General features: G+C 36.6%; 1 protein-coding gene across 4 annotated transcripts in view; it reads right to left on the bottom strand.

Moving 5' to 3' along the window:
- LOC136831187 (uncharacterized) overlaps positions 1-17287 on the bottom strand; it is a 238456-nt gene extending 221169 nt beyond the window's left edge. For 2 of the 4 annotated variants that reach the window (XM_067091169.1, XM_067091171.1), the window contains exon 1: positions 17057-17208. The gene's annotated coding sequence lies outside the window, so the exon portion shown is untranslated. Of the gene's footprint in view, positions 1-16979 lie in introns of all 4 variants that reach the window. The other 2 variants (XM_067091168.1, XM_067091170.1) reach the window with 2 other exon arrangements.
- Between the last annotated feature and the right edge of the window lie 311 nt (positions 17288-17598).

The following is a 17598-nucleotide window of genomic DNA, read 5'->3' as shown; positions in this document are numbered from 1 at the left end:
AGGCTATTTCTCCAAATATTTAATATAGACACATATAGACATATATATATATATATATATATATATATATATATATATATATATATATATATATATATATATATATATATATATATATAACTATATTCTGTCTTATTTATTTAAGTGTTCAGAAATATAACTGCACTTGTTCAGAAACCCAATACATTTATAAAAACGATCTGTCAACTTTATGATCTATTTCATACACATTAATTACCATTTACCTCTATTGGCCTTCGGAAAGCCTTTTTTTTTTCTCCAAATATTTCATACAGACATGTCATATCCAAGTGCTTGTATTTTATCCATTTTAGCACGTTCAGAAACTGCACTTCCATCTGACAAAGATTAAATATCCTTACATTAACCATTCACTTTTCCCTCAAATCTAAACCTCAGGTGACCTTATCTCACCTGTCCCGTCTGTGATTTGCCTCTTCATTCATTCTGCCTTCACCTGTTGCACTCAAACCTAAATACCAGAATGAATCAAACCTGGCATTGCTACACCAAGCATTCAAACATTAATCATTCTTCCTTTCAGATTGCAAAGATTAACGAATTCTTTTTTCCTTGAATACCTTCGACCTCTTTCACCAAACCTGCAACTTTTCGTTGCTGTCGCCAGCCAACATTACCACCTGCGAACATCTGATATTTTCCTGCAATAAGTAATTGTTTCTTATCTTATACAGTTGCAGGTTTGACTTATGTTCCCCTGTACTGCAAGAGTACAAAGTAAAAACTGTATAAATATTGCATATATATTGCGTACAGTGGTATGTAGATACGCTCTTGAATGTTGACAACAGCAGTATGTAGGCACATTCGTGAATGTGGACAACAGCAATATGTTGACACAGTCTTTAATGTAGACAAGTCTACCAAAACAAAAGCAATGTCTAAAAAAACTGCGAATATATTAACATAAATATAAAAGCAGTGTAGACACACTGTTGAATGTAGAGAAGTCTACCAAAACAAAAGCAATGTCTAAAAAAACTGCAAATACATTTACATAAACATAAAAGCAGGGTAGACACACTGTTGAAAGTAGACAAAGTCTACTGTATGAAAACAAAAGCAATGTCTAAAAAACTGCAAATATATTTACATAAACAAAAGCAGCGTAACACACTACTGAATGTAGACAAAGTCTACTGTAACCAAAACAAAAGCAACGTCTAAAAAACTGTCAGTACATTTACATAAACACGAAAGCAGTTAAGCCCCGAATAACACCACATTGAAAGCCACGACCTGTCAGATATACATATACCCCTTTGTGTTCAATTGACAGCCGTGTGAGACGGACGATGCACTCAGCTGCCTGTCAACCTGCCCCGGGGGGGTGATAGATACCCTCGGTGAGGTCGACGACAGGTCTCTGGGAGGGTAGGGCACTCATTCCCAATTAAATCTTCTCGGCCGATAAACGCGGGTGGCCTCCTTTGGGTGAAAATAGCATCCAGGTGGAATGCTCTCTCACTCACTCACTAGGTCAAGTGCTTCCGCTCGAAAGCAGTTCAAAAGAAATAAATAAACGAAGAGAGAGTTTTTTTTCTTTTTCGTCCTTGGGATGGTGGGGGGTGGGGGGTTAAGATGGCATGGTGAGTTGACCAAAAGTGGGACAGCTTATGTTTTGAAGTTAGGTTGGCCGTCGACATTAAGTAGAAAATAATGAGGAAAAAAAGGAGCAGGAAATATATAATGAATTTTGTACATTACATTACATCACAGAGCACATATATATATATATATATATATATATATATATATATATATATATATATATATATATATATATATATATATATATATATATATATATATATATATATATATATATATATATATATATGAGAGAGATACTTATTTGCATATTTATTTATGTATACACAAGAGGTGTTGTCACTTTGGTTTACAAATGCGTAATTTTTTTTTATACTCGCAGATATTAAGCCACAAATATCAATTAATATCAAATCAACTTTATCTCGTTGATCATCTTGGGAATAACCAACACCCAATTCGAACCGTATTTGATAAGTGCATCCACCCGGTTGGAAAAATTGGAGGAAAACCCTTTCCGAAATACACCAACACACACAAAATATATAAATACCGAATTTCCAAACCAGCATTAGCCTGACCCGTTACTAAACGCTGTGCATCTGGCAGCCTTCAAGAAAATCTCACCATTCAATGGAGGAAATCCTGGATCATTAGGCTAAGTCTTTAAAAAAAAAAATAAGAGAACATTTACCCCGTGAGGTACTTGAAATGAATAGGGCATTAGGAGGAATTAGGGTGGAACTAATTATTTAGCTTATATTAGGGATTCGAATAATAATAATAATAATAATAATAATAATAATAATAATAATAATAATGGTGAGGACAAACACATTAGTGTAGATGTAGATATAGAGTGGTGTAAATGTAAATTTACACCACTGTGGATTTCTTCACCATTTGAGTAACTCATAATATTACGAGATTTTAATCAACAATAATAATAATAATAATAATAATAATAATAATAATAATAATAATAATAATAATAATAAAAATAACAATAAATCATGGAATGGAATACAAAATTTAGGCCAAAGGCCAAGCACTGGGACCTATGAGTCATTCAGCGCTGAAAGGGGAAATTCAGAGTGAAAAAAGGTCTGAAAGGTGTAACAGGAGGAAAACCTCGCAGTTGCACTATGAAACAACTGTTAGGAGAGGGTTGAGAAAAAAGTAAGATGGAAGAAAGAGAATGTGACCGGAGATAAGGGTAAAAGGAATGAAAGGGGTTGCAGCTAGTGGCCTACGGGACGCCGCGAAGAACCTTCGGCAATGCCTATACTGCACCGAGTGAGGTGCACTGACGGCATTGCACCCCTACGGAGATAATAATAATAATAATAATCATTGGGAGTAACAATGAGAATGATAAAGCTTACATTTAGCAGGACTAATAACAACAGTGAAATAAAAAAAAAAACGATAACACTAATGATCATATATCTTCTATTTTCAAAATGGACATCATTAAATTCCCATTATCATCACTGAGGTCTCTACATTCAACTCGGATAAGATAACTCCGCGCTGATGTTTCCCCTCAGTTTACGAAAGTAAAAAGGGAAAGAATGAGTTAAAAAATTCAAACAAAGCGCTGAGGGACTGGACGGCCATTACACAGTATCAAAGAGGAATGGGACGTTTGAAGCGGGAATGGTAATCGTTTGCAAAAGGCTTCTCTAAACGAAGTTAGGAGGAATGGAAAAGGTGGTGAAGGTCAAACGCTTTTTAATGACTCTTTTTACACTTGGAACGACTTTAAAAGTCCACCTAAAACACAACGTCTAAACACACAATGGTTTATATTATATATATACATAGCCTATATATGAAGTTTGTGTGTTCTTCTTCGAACGTGCATTTTCCCATTATTATATGGGTTAAAACAAAACGTCTAATGCGGTGGAAGTTTTCTGTACAATGGTTTCATCCATAATTCATCAACGACGGGATAAATGAATTATTTCTTTTCTATTAGGGAGCTATTCCTCATTAGGCAAAAAGCTCACTATTAAATAAAAAAAAATAAAAAAAAAAATATATATATATATATATATATATATATATATATATATATATATTATATATAATTCAATATACCGAACATACTAGACTGGCACAAAATGTTTTACCTGGACAACATCTCTACGATGCATATGGAAAAGAGAGAGAGAGAGAGAGAGAGAGAGAGAGAGAGAGAGAGAGAGAGAGAGAGAGAGAGAGAGAGAGAGAGAGGTGATGTGATTGGAAAACTGTTAACCCAATTTATACTTCGTTCAGCATCGAAATTCCGAGAAACGCCGATCACCACCAACAACACACCTGTCCACTCGGGCATCAAAAATAATCATAACAATAAAGGAAATGTACATGAAAGCGGACACGCAAATAAATACACAAATAAATAAAACGAACGATTCGGCAAGCTGTGATTATATTCGAGGCACTCATTCGCAATTGCTGTGCAAACAGTATTCAAAATCAATTAGGCATGAATAGCTTCATTGTGAAACAGACCGTTTCCAATCTGACAAATCATTATTTCCAATCATCAGGGTAAATCATCCCAGTAGGGTGGTGGGTCCTAGATTTTGGGTGGGGTGTGGGGGGTAAGGGGGTTACCTAGTTGTTGCAAAGGAAAACTGCAGCATTGAAAGGACCAATGTGGACCTATAGGACGTTATAGGAGACCTATAAATGTTAACCTCGAACTGATGATTTTGATCATAATTTTTTCGCTTGTATTGTGTTCAAAGAAAAAGAGTGCCGGTCCCAAGCCCGGATAAATAATAAGGCCTGAAGCCAGGAATAAATCTATCAAAAACATCGTTCAAGACAGAAACAGGCTCATTAAAAACTGCGACCCCAACTAAGGATTAAGCTAAGAAAAAGAGGGAAAACTGTATTCGTGGCTCATTGTAAACAGTAACCCCGACTAAGGATTAAGCACAGAAGAAGAAGAAAAATTGTATTTAAGGACACAAAGACACAGTGGCTCATTAAAAACAGCAACCCTGACTAAGGATTAAGCACAGAAGAAGAAGAAGAAAAATTGTATTCAAAGACACAGAGACACAATGGCTCATTAGAAACAGCAACCCTGACTAAGGATTAAGCTAAGAAGAAAAATTGTATTCAAAGACACAAAGACACAATGGCTCAGTAAAAACAGCAACCCTGACTAAGGATTAAGCTAAGAGGAGGACTAAAAATTGTATTCAAAGACAAAAATGCAAAAGTTGGTAACAACAAATCTTACTTAACCTATTGACTGATTATTTCCTGCAATCACAGTGTCCTTTTCTTAGTGAGTAGCTTATTTCCCATTCGCTTCCACTACTTCAGAGAATAAACCCAACGTCTTAGACACAGACTTTAGGGAAGTTCACTTCCAGAAAGCTGGGCAACTATGCAACGGAGCACTGTAGCAAGTAGCGTCCTCCAGTTGCCCGACAACATCAAACAGCAGAGAATCGTCGGCGTTATTTATAGGTGAGGTTGACCACAATACCCACAAATTGGAGTACTCAACCACGCGCTGGGGAAAGGGATTGTATGCACAATGGTGGGTCCTCTGACCCAGAATCGGTAGATCCGAGAGGTTTCTGTCACTCGATCAAATCAACAAATCCACTACAGAGACTTTCAACTCTGTTTGCAAACTTTGCAACGTTTACTTAATTATTATTATTATTATTATTATTATTATTATTATTATTATTATCATCCATTACATGAACCCTATTCATATGGAACAAGATCAATCAACAAACATTTTCAACCATGTCTGCAAACTTTACAACATTTACTTAATTATTATTATTATTTTTATTGCCATTTTCACCATTATTATTATTATTATTATTATTATTATTATTATTATTATTATTATTATTATTATTATTATTATTATTCAGTAACATGAACCCTATTCAAGCTTCCCAAGAATATGGTGTTCATTAGAAAGAAGAAACAGGATGTATTGGGAAATACAGAGAGATCATTTATTAGAAGAGATAAAATAAATAAAAAAAATACATAAACAAATAAGTTAACAAATGATGCCAGCCTAGAGTATAACTCAAAACCTTTTTAGCCAGGAATATGATCTAATGCCTACTTACCCAAAGGAATACCTTAAAACCACATATACTGGTTTTGGCATTTATTTTTCTCTAGAAACATTCCAAGGTTTTTTATCAACATGTACCCCGAAAATCTTGAAGATTATTTGTCCATAAACAGAAATGAGGTCCACTTCACGATCAAAATTCTTTTGATTCATAAACTAAAATCTAACAACACTGACTTTGCCAATACCCCCTTTTTTAATGTTCTGTAATAGAAAACTATTGTGCCGGCGTTGTTTGTCCGTCCGCACTTTCTGTCCGCACTTTTACTGTCCGCCCTCAGATATTAAAATCTATTGAGGTTAGAGAGCTGCAAATTAGTATGTTGATCATCGTCCTTTAATCATCAAACATACCAGATTGCAACCCTCTAGCCTCAGTAATTTTTATTTTATTTAAGGTTAAAGTTAGCCATAATCGTGCTTCTGGCAACGATATAGGATAAGCCACCACCGGGCCTTGGTTAAAGTCTCATGGGCCGCGGCTCATACAGCATTATACCGAGACAACCGAAAGATAGATCAGTTTTCGGTAGCCCTGATTACACGCTGTACAGAAAACTCGATTGCGCGGAAGAAACTTCGTCGCATTTCTTACTTGTTTTTTTTTTCTCTGAAAATTGAAGACCATTAACTTAAAACGAGGCCACTGACTGATAGGTTGTGACTAGGTCAAGACACAGAGAGAGAGAGAGAGAGAGAGAGAGAGAGAGAGAGAGAGAGAGAGAGAGAGAGAGAGAGAGAGAGTGGGCGGGTTGGAAGCTGAAGAATAAAGAGGGATAATGACAGCAAGGATCAGACCATTATGATGAACATTCACAACAATTTTCATCATTCTTATCAAAGTCGTCACAATGCCTGGATATTGAAAGATCTTGAACAGTGAAACGGGTTCTTTTAGTGTGCGTGCGTGCGTGTGTGTGTGTGTGTGTGTGTGTGTGTGTGTCTTTTATCACCATCCCTAACTTCAAATGCTTTCGTGTCTTTAAAAGCAAACACCGCTGTACTAGCAATAAGAGACTGACCTTGATCTCTGCGACACAATGAAGCTTTGCCTACGCTCGCACCTGGCTCGGAAAAAGCCCGGCGCCCAGACGACAGAGAGAGAGAGAGAGAGAGAGAGAGAGAGAGAGAGAGAGAGAGAGAGAGAGAGAGACTTCGTGTCAATAACAATACGTAAGCCCCCGGGCTTTTTCGTGCGCTGTCTGACCGGCCCACACCAAAGAACAAATGAAAACATTATTATGAGCTAATCTGTAACGATTATTGGCGATTTTTAATTTGGTCCAGAGGCCGTGACGGCGAGTTGCATAATATGAGTTGGAGAGGCAGGGAAAATGTCTTGTTATTATTATTATTATTATTATTATTATTATTATTATTATTATTATTATTATATTATTACTGATTGCAATGCTGATATTTAGACCTCGGGTGTTGTTTTAGTCTCTCTCTCTCTCTCTCTCTCTCTCTCTCTCTCTCTCTCTCTCTCTCTCTCTCTCTCAAACATACACACACACACACACACACACATACAATATCCTTTTAATGTATGGCATATACATCAATGCACTATCTAAAACCATACGTATATGGAGGAGAGAGAGAGAGAGAGAGAGAGAGAGAGAGAGAGAGAGAGAGAGAGAGAGAGAGAGAGAGAGAGAGAGAATGCTTCGATGACATATCAGCCCATACGTTGAGAATTCCCAGAAACCTCAATTTAATACCATTCCTTACGTGGGAAGGCCGACGGGACTATAACAATTACAATACGAAAACAACAAAGTCTTCTCTGTAGACAAAAAAAACAGGCCCACTTCTTAGTCAGAGTGGTGGGAAGGATCAAGGAAAAAGCCAATCACGACCACAGTATAGATAGAATTTCACGCCTTGGAAACAGTGCATTATGGGAAAACCGAGCATAAATTTCTGGTCCATAAATCACTCGTCCCCCACGTCAGCATACAATCCAAACACATGTAGCAGCCAAGGCTATTTATTCTCAGCTAGGCCACAAAGTTATTCGCCCCTTTATACCAAAGGTGAGACAATTGCATGAAATGTTTCAGCCGTCAATGTCTGACAGATGTCGTCCCCCAACCCCCCCCCCGCCGCCAACAAGTGTGGGACAAGCATACAATCGAACGCACCTCATCCATGTTCAAACAAACACGCCCACTTTTGCTTCTTCCTTTGATACCAGACGGCCTTTGGCTCAACAACAAAAACATTAAAAAAATACTCACAGTAGCATGAGGACGGGTTTGAAGGACACGACCAAGTCATCTGGTATAAAAAGCAAATCGGAAGGTCGTCCAATTTCCCCCCCTAGCCCCTCAAAAAAGTATATTTTTTACTTACCAATGTCTTGAAATGGAGAAACAAATCCACACTTATGTTTTAAAAATAAATCTCTCAACGGAGAGCTTTCGGGAATCTGTTAGAATCCCCTTTTCAAACAAATTCCCGAAAGCTCTCTGTAGAGATCTATTTCTTGACTATTTGTACCCGTACAAAAATGTGAATTTGTTTTTCCAAACCAAAAACATAAGACTTTTTAGAATTACCCCTTCCTGGCTACTTTCATAAGCCTGGCCACAATCAATGGCAACAAAAACCCGACCTTGAATAGTTACATCATTTATTCAAAGTGCAATTCCCTGTCAGACAATGACCGAAGGAAAGAATTGATGATCGAAAATCGATCCCAGAATAGGAGTCCAGCAAAGTCTACTGTGAAACTTACGTGAACGATCATTCATATGAGTAATAACATAGGCACTCAGGTACATACAACAGGTACGTGACACACTCACATGCATCATTCACACCATGTGTTCAACATACTGATGTAGTTGGTTCTTTCTACTTAATTGTAACATATACATACACACACTATATACATGTATATATATAAAGATTGTACCAGTGAAAAAAATTGCTTGAAAAAAAGAAACTTGCCTTAACTTTAACTATAACCTTGAATTATTGTTCCGACTACAGCAGGTGAAATCAATCGAGAGAATGGAACAGGTGTTTTGAAGAACGTGATTGAATTGGTTAGATAGAGAAAATTACACTATATATATATATATATATATATATATATATATATATATATATATATATAATATATAAAGACAAAATCCATGATGGAAAGAGAAACAATGGAGTGCTGCAAGGCCTTTCGACTTCTTGTCCTTTACTTAGCTCAGTAAAGGACATGAAGTCGAAAGGCCTTGTAGCACTCCATTGTTTCTCTTTCCGTCGTGGATTTTGTCTTTATTTATATATATTCGTCACGTTCCATATTTTCGCGATTCAGTTATACATACACACACACACACATATATATATATATACATACACACACATATATATATATATATATATATATATATATATATATATATATATATATATCTGTGTGTTACTAAATTCTCTGCACTTACTTTCAATTCTAATTCTCCATTTCTCCATGAAACAACATTTAAACCCTTCATGGAATATACTACATGAATCTTCTATCGACTTGCACTCAACTCAAATTCAAACCATACACAAAAACTTACTTCGACTTAAATCTGCATTATCTTATAATATATTTTCCTTTCCCAAACGTAACTAGAGGAAACCGATCGTCAACAAAAAAAAAAAAAAAAAAAAGGAAAACAAAAGCAAACCTACAAGAAACTATCGCTTGTGACATGAAATACAAGTCAATCGCGTAACAACGACGAGATATAGAATTACAAAATCAACACCTGCGACAGGAGCTACACTTATAAAGTTTATATATATATATATATATATATATATATATATATATATATATATATATATATATATATATTATTTTATTTATATAATATATAAATTTATATACATTTATATATTATATACATTAATACGTATGTGTTATACATACACAATCCAAAATAGACGATTATGTTTCATATCAACACAAGCAAACAAACACAGGATATGCTTAAAATACAACGCATTTACACCCCAGAATACTCGTGCATCAACAAACACACTATACTTAACAAATCTGTTCTACAATGGAATCTCATCCCATTTATTTCAGTTCAGAATATCTCCGCATAATACGAACGACAAACGCATATCGCAATAAATATATATATATATATATATATATATATATATATATATATATATATATATATATATATATATATATATATATATATATATATACTTTTTATTTGTATTCATCATCACAAAATATTCCGGCCCTAGGCTACCTACGTACGGTACCTCAGCCAAAAAATTTAGGCCAAAGGCCAAGTACTGGGACCTATGAGGTCATTCAGCGCTGAAACGGAAACTGAGAACAAAAGGGTTGAAAGGTGTAACGAGAGGAAAACCTCAAAGCAGTTGCACTAGGAATCAACTGTTAGGAGAGGGTTGAGTGTAAGATGGAAGAAAGAGAATATGAAAGGAGGTGCAGTAAAAGGAACGAAAGGGGTTGCAGCTGGGGGCCTAAGGAAGGCACGCTGCAAAGAACCTCAAGTAACGCCTACAGTGCACTGCATGGGGTACACTGAAGGCACTAACCCCTTAAGGGGACGGAGAGGCTATGTAATGTCCCTAAGATTCAGCCTTTTCCGTCTCGACCCTCTCTTATGTTACCGACATATCTGGCGTCACGGTCCCACAGGTAATGATAATAATAAAGGCAGATGGATCATGACCAGTGTCGCCCTCTGCCGGGAAAACCAAATCAAATAAAAAGCGAATATGTGATTACATCATTTTTCGTGACAGGTTCTTTCGGGGAAGAAATAAACATAATATAATATAATATAATATAATATAATATAATATAATATAATATAATAAAATAATATAATATAATGAACGAAATCGGAAATAGTTGAACGACTGGAGGTGTGGGGAGGGGGGGATATGGCCATTTATATTCCGGACGTAACACATGAAAAACAAAATTATCGTAATGGTTTTTGTATTTTTGGGCGTGGACATTCATATTCCTTTTGTAGAATAGAATATGTACAATTTAAGCCGACGGCCAAGCGCTGGGACCGATGAGGTTATTCAGCGCTGAAAGGAGAACTGAGAGTAGAAGGTTACAAAGGTGTAACAGGACCAAAACATCGCGACTGTTAAAGAGGGTGGAAAGTAAAACAGAAGAAAGAATATGGATGGGGGTACAGTAAAAGGAATGAAAGGGGTTGCAGCTAGGGGCCGAAGGGACGCTGCACAGAACCTTAAGTAATGCCTACAGTAATTCCTTTTGTAATAATAACTGACCTCGTGCGTTCCCATGTACAGAATCCTGATCATTATAATATATTAGCTAGACCATGCAAAGTGAATCTACGATATCCAGTCATGAGTAGCCTGTTTCTACAGCTATGAAAAGCTTTCCGATTCTAATTCCACCAAAAACAAAAACATTCGAAGGTACAATGAAAGACGGCTATTTATGTATCCTGATCTAGGGACCAACACCGCCGATTATTCAACAAATTTAAGCTGTCCCCAAATTCCGCCCCAAAATGGAAAACTGGAAACTGCAGTATCTGCAAAAATTTTCGAAATTGAGATATGCCGCCTATCGGGCTCGTGAAACACTAATAGCCTACACAAGTTATTGCAGTTTCAGAATGATTCCTCAATGCTTTCCACGAGTATTTAGGGGGGTCCCATTTGCAGTATCTGCAAAATCAGTAGTAAGGCAAGGGAAAACTGCAGTATCTACCATTTTTCTCAGTTTTGTATTTTTGCAGATACTGCAGTCTTCCACTTTGGGGCAGAATAATCGTCTATTGCAACAATGACATGACACACAAGGTAGAGATATGTTAAAAACTGACTTTCAAATGCGCTGTATTAAAAGAATGAAGACATATATAATATGCACACTCAAATATTTCTATATAAGAACAAAGAAGGTTTAAAACTTACCGATGCAGAGAAGTCCATTATTTCTGGTGTAAGAATTTCAAGAAAACTAGTACAGACAGATTTCGGTTATAAACACTGACTGTTTTAATGTTTTTTCGTTACAAAACTCCTCCGTTTAGGAAGAAATCAAAGGAAATAGAAAAGAGAATCATAAAATCCTAAGTATAGGCCTATTTGCCCAAAAACTGTAATGCGCCAACAGCAATGAATATTCGCAGTCACCGGCAGTAATCACATGAAACAGTATTGAATTTGGGCCAAGGCACGCACTTTATAATTATAAATGCATGCAATATTGTATAATTTATTCTCAGCCTCCCGACACAGATCAATTTTATAGGAATTAGGACAATCACTCGATCATGACACCGAACAAAAAAAAAAAAAAAAAAAAATCCATAAGTTTGACGAGATGGTCAAAATATATGAAATAAACAATATATCTTCAGAAGATAACATTCTTTCTAGAAACTTTCTTATTATCAGAACTAAATATCCCACTCACATCGGGATCGAACCCAGTTTTCTTTCAATTGAAAGGCAAGAAAGGGTAGCGGCCTTGCCTTGCAAATGGAAAACCTGGGTTCGATCCCGGTGTGAGTCTGGAATTTAGTTCTGCTCCACACGTTATAGTGTGCTGATACTTCTGTAGTATCGGAATTACAGGAATATCTTTTTCTTCTCTCCATTTGTCGTAATTCAGTCCCATGTTTCAACCGGTCCTTGCATTCTATCCTGATATTTCGAGCTTTCTTATCGTAAAGCTTATTATCTTCATGTTCCGAACAGAACATAGAATTTAGGCCAAAGCGCTGGGGCCAATGAGGTCACTCAGCGCCGAAACGGAAAGTGACCGTAAGAAGGTTTGGAAGCTTTAACAGGAGGAAGACCTCGCAGCTGCACTACGAGACAATTGTTCGAGAGAGTGGATAGTCAGATGGAAGATAGAGAATATAAACTGAGGTACAGTAAAAGGAATGAAAGAAGTTGCAGCCAGGGACCGGAGAGACGCCGCAAAGACCCTTAAGTAATGCCTACAGTGCACCGCGTGAGGTGCACTGACGGCACTACCCTAATGTTTCCCAGTATCTTTCTAACGTCAATAGCAACTGGCTGGAGGGCCAACTCCACCCAGGTCAATGGCCTCGAAATACCCACAAAATAAACTCTCATGCAAAGGATTAGGTCTGAAATACCTCTCTCTCTCTCTCTCTCTCTCTCTCTCTCTCTCTCTCTCTCTCTCTCTCTCTCTCCGTTATCTGACCTCAAGAGAACGCACAAACAAACATACTGACGCAAAGAAGAAGAAGAAGAAGAAGAAGAAGAAGAAGAAGAGAGAGAGAGAGAGAGAGAGAGAGAGAGAGAGAGAGAGAGAGAGATTTCAGACACCGAGAGTGATTGAGTGGTTCGATACCTGAAACTTCCGTCTCAACAGCTATGGTTAATGACGAACAAACATGAAAAGAAAAACAACAGAATAAAATTGCAAAAATTGTTAAATAACAGAGTTAAAAAAGAGGTAAAAACAAATCCTCATATAAATAACTTTGCTCATGTAAATCTAGTTTACAATAAATGTTCATGAAGGAGTAAGGAAAATGAAATAAAAACACGGAGAGAGAGAGAGAGAGAGAGAGAGAGAGAGAGAGAGAGAGAGAGAGAGAGATGCTCTAGACGAAATCGATGAGAAACCCGGAACAGAAAAATCTAAAACCTCAGCTAAATAAGTCAGACGGGACACTCCTACCTGAAGAAAGCTATATATAAATTTTAATTTCTAATATAAAAAAAAACAAAAAGATATAACCATCTCAAAAAATAAATCACTCGAAAACTGGACTCAAATTAAACCCGATAACGCTACGAAGCAAAGCACAAATACATCATTTCTGAAGCATCGACAGAAGACCAGCTCCACGTCACGTAATGCGTCAGCAGCAGCAATGGAAGGCATGCAGCCCTTGGCAATGTCAAGAGCGCTGGGTTCGTGCTGCCTGCTGCCATCTAACGCCGAGGGTGACAGGTACTGACAGCCCGTAAGCATTTAAATCCCGTCTGAACCCCATAGCTACGAGCTGTTTGTGATTACTTTTTGTTTATTGTCATTTCGTCTGTGTTTAATAGTTGATACATATCAGAAGATTATTTTGAATCATAATGCCTCTTTAAAACTCATGCATTACCCAGGAACGCGTTAATGCACAAAATATTTAAATTATATTAGGTATTTTCGCAAGCAACAATTATTAGTACTATTCTGAACAAAATTAAAACCTTTGCCAGGAAAAGGTAACAGAATAAATATACAGATATCGCATTTTAGTCTGCATAAGTTTGCCAACCCCCGCCCCCCCCAAAAAAAAATGAAAAAAAAAATAACGAACTTTCTACAGGAACCCTTTTACAGAAAGAACCCTAGACTTAACGGAATCCAACAACGGCAAAAATGCATCAATCATAGAACTTCCTGGAAACAGGGTCTATCGAACATCCAAGAAACACCAATACTAAAAGCTTGACCCACACACTACTGAGAAAGACCAATAATACAGTCATAACGCGCAGGGGAGACCCGAACGGAATGTTGCTACATGGCGCAAGCGTCTTTTGCCTCCGCGCGCGATTCCACAATGATGCTGACTAACGTTCCAATGACCCTGATTGCGTGACGGGCGTAAGTAACACGCACACACACACACAAAAAGGCGAAAGGTAAAAACTCGCGTAAAATTCTCATTCTTCACTCTGGGTTATCTTGACCTTGGTACATTCCGATGTGGTGATTACCTTCAGAGCAAAAAGCGCAAATGATTTGTCGTAATTCTTCAGCAAGCTGTGAATGAGTTGGTGCGAGTGTCTGAATTTTCATTTAGGCGCATATGCACGACTAGGTCTAAATCTCTATCGCAAAATTCCCTACAAGAATATCACATATTATTATTATTATTATTATTATTATTATTATTATTATTATTATTATTATTATTATTAAGAAGATGAACCCTATTCATATTGAACAAGCCCCCCACATGGGCCACTGACTTGAAATTCAAGTTTCCAAAGAATATTAGAGTTCATTCAAAATAAATAACAGAAAGAAGAGATCACTTATTAAAAAAAAAAAAAACACGTTAATAAAAAAAAATAAACAGATAAAAATATAAGTAAATTATTAAAACGCAAGGAGAATTATTGTATTAGGGTAGCAATGCATGACCTAAATTACCACCCCAGAACGCGAGAAAATATCCAAATATCCGTTTTCCCCGAAGGCAAACGAAAAGCGCCGAGGCACAACGCAAAAGACGACCTTTTCCACCAGTGATCATACCTTCGCAAAGCAAACGGCATTCGACTTCCCGTAATTCACGGGTGAAACTTCCGTGAAAGGACAAGAAACGCCGCTGTTACATAGTGGTTCCTGCCGCCGTTGCCCAACCGGAAGACGCTCGCGTGTGGTCGCGGGCGGAAGCGTGTCCGGGCTCTGATGAAAAAGGACAAAACGTATGAAAGCAAAATATTGCGTCCAGATTGATCTGCCGAATTCATATCTTTGGGTCATGGAAGGAGAGATCTCCGTCTGGGCTCTTTGTTACACAGACGATAATAAAGTTTGCGTGTCTCGATTGCTGAGTCTAGGGAATTGCAAAAATGTCTACCAGTTCGAAACGGTGAAATGTACGTTCCTTTTCAAGTCGTGGAGGCCCACAGTCGCAAACTAATATGAAACAAACCCTAAATAATAATAATAATAATAATAATAATAATAATAATAATAATAATAATAGGTCTTATAAGACCTGCTTAAGAGAGGGTCTATTTCCTTCACAATAATAATAATATAATAATAATAATAAAAAAACAAGAAATAAAAAATAACAACACTCAGAATTGACAATCGCAAGGGACGAAACTTATTGCCTCACTAAACCTAAATCCTGTGTTTGTTCATTCGATTTTGTACAACGCAGATTCTAGCAGCATTTTTAATTATTTACTTAGTTGAAATTTACAAGACTGCTTTCAATATATATATATATATATATATATATATATATATATATATATATATTATTGTTTGTTTGTTCAAACATTATAATGAAGTCTGTAATTTTTATAGCATTTGCAGTATTTATATATATTATATTTCATATAATGAAGTCTGTATATATATTTGCAGTATTTGTTATATATATATATATATATATATATATATATATATATATAATACATATATATATCACAATTACTGCAAATGCTGCAAATACAAAAAATTAGAGTTCATTATAATGAAACATGTTTGCATATATATATATATATATATATATATATATATATATATATATATATATATATATATATATATATAATCACAAATACTGCAAATGCTATAAAAAAATTGCAGACTTCATCAAAATAAAACAAGTTTATACAAACAAAAATTATGAATACCAGCAATAAACATATTCACATTACATGCAATAAAACTAATTTTAAGTCTTTAACCTTTTTATAGCAATAATTTTCAGTTAATGGCATCAGTACTATGGTATTTATAAAATATTCAGACATAATACAAATAAAATAAACAAAATTAGCTTGTTTCAATGTTTAAATGACCAAAAAATAAAACTAAACAAAAAGATCATTTTCATGAACTAGGCTATATCTATACATTCACAATCAAGCTTTCCACATATAATCAATGTTTATCCACTAGGCCTATAGCTACTGTATCCAACGAAGCTAAGCACAACAAAATACAGGAAATAATTATGACACAGCTGAACTGACAGAAAAAATTAAAATAAACAAACAACCCAAATGTATCAGGTTCATAGCGTTCACCCAGTTAGACCTATGGAGGAGTTGATTAGCATAGGCCTACTGACCTGGATGGCAGGACAATGCCCTTTACAAGTCCTTCCGGCAATATAGTATATAATTATATAGTATATAATTATCTTCTCACAACAACAAATTTAATCACATGTTTATTAAACATAAGGCGCCCACGTATTTATTTATTTAAAGTTAGTCACACTCAACACTGATTGGCCATAGGTCTATGCAAATAGAGTTATTTTAGAAGATGGGGCTCGTGTTTCTTTTTGGTTTTATGTTTGGAAACAAGGCAGAAAATAACAAATTAAAACACAAAGTAGCCAATCACTCGCAAAACGAGAACACGCGTTTTAAAAACACGAGACAGAAGCAACGAAAGACGGCGGTCACTACATGTTTAGCACATCAACTTTTTTTCCTCCCCCTCTTAAGACTTTTAACAGAAGTTTACCTGCGCTGTTCTAAGTGACAACAGAGGTACAGAGAGCTTTGAAAAAACATAAAACAAAAACAATTCTCGTCACCGACCACACAGAGTTTGCCTTTTCACAACAGCAACGAAAAACCGCGCAATGCAAATGAGTTTTTGATCGGCGTTCCACGTGTCGATGGGTGTGATGTGAGCGTCCCTCGGAGAACGGAGCGGTACATCCGAACTCGCACACACCTCGCACGATACTGCCTGGCTGGCTGGCAGCTCTCACACACAGCAGCTGCACAGCACTAGGCAGCAGCAGCAGCAGCAGCAGCAGGCAGCCCAGTCGGTCGGTGGCAAGTTTAGGATCTAGCGGCGGTCAGCAGCAGCAGCAGCAGCTCAGGGGTGTCAACATCTCTCGCTCTGGGCGCCATTGCATACCGCGCGGCGCTATGAGCATTTTACCGCGACGGAGGAAACAAGACGCTACAGCAATTTTACATTACGAGGCAAAATCGTCTTCACAAACACCGTAGGCCTGCAATGAAAGCTGCTGTGGGCTAACAAAACACTGCGGACTCGTCTTCACAAACACCGGGCCTACAATAATGCTGCGTTACCAAAAAACACTCATTTTTAAAACTTACATTTGCGA

Source organism: Macrobrachium rosenbergii, chromosome 48, assembly GCF_040412425.1.
Source record: "Macrobrachium rosenbergii isolate ZJJX-2024 chromosome 48, ASM4041242v1, whole genome shotgun sequence".
NCBI lineage: Eukaryota > Metazoa > Arthropoda > Malacostraca > Decapoda > Palaemonidae > Macrobrachium > Macrobrachium rosenbergii.
This window is presented reverse-complemented; position numbering and strand designations above follow the sequence as displayed.